Source organism: Haematobia irritans, chromosome 3, assembly GCF_050003625.1.
Source record: "Haematobia irritans isolate KBUSLIRL chromosome 3, ASM5000362v1, whole genome shotgun sequence".
Classification (NCBI taxonomy): domain Eukaryota; kingdom Metazoa; phylum Arthropoda; class Insecta; order Diptera; family Muscidae; genus Haematobia; species Haematobia irritans.
The window spans coordinates 55,167,922-55,171,239 of record NC_134399.1 but is presented as its reverse complement, the minus strand read 5'-3'; the positions used below and the strand labels follow the sequence as shown (position 1 = coordinate 55,171,239).

General features: G+C 32.4%; 1 long non-coding RNA gene across 1 annotated transcript; it reads left to right on the top strand.

Moving 5' to 3' along the window:
• Positions 1 to 369: 369 nt before the first annotated feature.
• On the top strand, positions 370 to 2,367 carry LOC142230232 (uncharacterized). The gene is made up of 2 exons (XR_012720613.1): positions 370 to 760; positions 1,584 to 2,367. It is a non-coding gene; the product is annotated as an uncharacterized LOC142230232 (long non-coding RNA).
• Positions 2,368 to 3,318: the final 951 nt, after the last annotated feature.

The following is a 3,318-nucleotide window of genomic DNA, read 5'->3' as shown; positions in this document are numbered from 1 at the left end:
TTTATAGGCATAAGTAGTGGTTATTGATGTAGGTCGGATGGTATTGCAAATTGAACCATATTTACGTATAGTCCCCCTATAAACCGACCCAGATTTGGCCTCCAGAAGTGAGGAATTTTCAACAGCGAAACCCATCAGCAACACATAAACATGCAATAAACTTATAGGAAAAATGTTGCTATCATTTTCCATTCAAATGTTACAAATAACTTCCAAAAAACTTTTACAGTGTCTTATCGTCTCTAAACTTTCCTAATTGGTAAAATATTTTCAAATCAAATTATCTATAGTATTCATACCTCTTTATTTTTGCACCATGGCACCTTTCAACGTTAGCCTTGATATATATATTCAAATAGTTTGTATTTTTTTTTTATATGTGAATTTAGTTTTTTTTAGTTTCAAAAATGTGAAAATTAAAATGAAAAGGAAGCATCAAAAACTACGTTGCAATGTATCGAACTCTTGATTAGATATGCCGCCTCAAAATTGCACAAGCAACAACTTGTGGACACAACTCCTGCAATAAAACCTTTGGCTATGTGAAGGAAAATCAAAGATAAAAAAGTCAATTTCTATTTGTGTGGCAAACTCTTAACTGGAAGTTGTCCTAAAGGCTTTTTAGGACAAACTTAACTTTATACTACCCCAAGGGCTTTATATATGAGAGCGTAGACCTTTTACACCATTTGATTATGACTTTGGTTCCCAGAAAGTTACAATATCAATTTTTAAATTATGCAAACATATGAAATGCGGTGTGAGTATGTGTAACCATAAGACACCTTCTGTAGTCACATAAAATTCAAGTGCGTAGAAAATAACATAAGAAAAGGAGATATAATTTGAACGAGAACTCATCTAAAATACGTGGAGGTATTCCCCTCAAAACAAATCAAAAATATGAAAAGAGCCTTTATATTTTCATTGTCAAGCCATTGATTTTTAAAATTATATTTGAATGACAATAGAGAAGCTGCCAGACATATAAAATGAAGTACGCTGTAAATATCTTTCGTTTACATGGAAATGGCATGACTATGGCATCTAAGACGTCAGGATTTATTTAACGACAGAAAACGAAATTATTTGTTTACTTTATCCATAGCATATCAAATATTTATTAAAGTTATCGAGTATGGGTTTGTGACGTATCTATTATCCAAAAAGTTTCAAGGGCTTCAGTTTAAGTTAAAGCTAAAACACATTGTCCAAAAGTAAAGGATGTATGGTTGCATTTGATTAGATTGATTAGTGGTTGTATTATTTTTTGTGCACGCAGCGAAGGAATATGATCACCTCAAACATGTTTCAAGAGCAAAATGTTATATTTGGGTGGTGACCATGTAACATGTTTGTCACTAAAATGTTATTTTTTCGTCAAATATAACCTGCTTGCCGAAATCAGATACATGATTTCCGAGAAAAGAAAACCATGTTAAATGGTCACCACCCAAATATAACATTTTGCTCTTAAAACATGTGATCATGTTCTTTCTATGGGTGTGGCAGGTGGAATAACATATTTTAAAACAGCCATAACTTTTAATGGATTCAAAATAACAGTAAATTCCTAATTTCAGGTACTGGAAATCAAATGGAGAGATCGACATATGGAGCGCCGTGTTCAAATATGAATCTATGGAAGCATCTTCCATTTTGAAGTCAAATGGCATTTACTCGAAGGGGCTCCGGATACCTAATCTTGGCAACAGTTTATATGGGGGCTATTATGACCCGATATAGTCCAATTTTTGCATGGAGAGCATATACTAACATCACGTACAAAATTTCAACCGGATCCGAAATTTGTTCGTCTGGCGGTGTATATAGGGGCTATATCCTTAGTAGTCCGATATGACCCATTTGCAATATCATCTGACCTGCATTAATAACAACTATTTATACCAAGTTTCAAGTTTATAACTTGTTCCGTTCGAAAGTTCACGTAAATTCCGCAGACGGACGGACATAGCTAGATCTATTCATACTTTCATGACGACCCAGAATAAATATTCTTAATGGGCACTGCAAACAAAGAACAAATTGTTGGGGCAACCAATTCGTTTGTCAACCGTATAAGTTGGTTCCATCCAAATTTTAACCAAAAAAATTTGCTATGACAACCAACTATTGTCTTCACAATTGTTCTTGAAGTTGGTCGAATGACAAATATTTGGCCGCTTTATATTATAATTAGTAGTCACAACTATCATGTTGTCCATCGCCATTGCTTATTAAACTGTTAACGCAACTAATATTTGTCTCTATTATTATGTGATATAATTAAAAGAAAAATGAAAATAAATTTATTTATTGGATTTGTTGTTAATACTATTATTAACAATAAATTATGTACATAACAAACATTTTGGGAAGTATTTAGGAAATTTTAGGCGATCCGCTTATGTTAAACAATAAACATTCTTTCATTTTGAGCAATTTAAATTTGACAGAGATTTGGTAAACTGATATATTTTGTCTGAATATGGACGATATCCACCTTTTTGCAAATGGATAATATTTTTAATGTTTTTAAATTTGAAACTGTTTACAAGTGAGTAAAGTAGAAAGTCGGACGGGGCCGACTATATCATACCCTAAACCACCCCTACTGAATTAGTAAACATAAGCATTTTTGTGGTATCATTGGTATAGGTTTTGGAGAACATAAAGGGGGGTACATGTTTATGGGTGTCTTGTCACAATCTGAACAGAAATGTCTAATATCACTAGGTCACAAATAACAAAATGTTCTCTGTTATTTGTTTCTAGCATACTTTTTCCCATTGATTTTGACCTACTAAACACGAAAATGAGTTTTAAAAAATTTTCTGTCGATTGGTTTTCGAGATACAAAATTTTTGAACTTTTTTTTAATTTTTGGAGGTACACTTACAATTTTGAGCATATCTCTCGTCTTCTTTGACCTATTTGATCCTAGTGCTACTCAAATTAAAGAAAATTGAGCCGTCTACAACTCATTCTCAGAAAATTTTCAAATCGGGTAAGTAGTTTGGATGTTGGCGGCTTAAAAAGGTTAAAAAACGGCGTTTTTTAGTAAAAATGTGGCAGAAAAAACCATATAAAAATTCATACAAAATTAAAAAAAACGTTCAAAAATTTGTATCTCGAAAACCAATCGACAGAAAATTTTTTAAAACTAAGTTTCGTGTTTAGTAGGTCAAAATCAATGAGAAAAATTATGCTAGAACCAATTCACAAAACGACTGTTGGCTAGTGTATTAGGAGCTTTAGTTTATTTTGCGCCAAAAGAGTTAGTATGCCACTAATATTGAGCCCATTATTAAAAAAGAG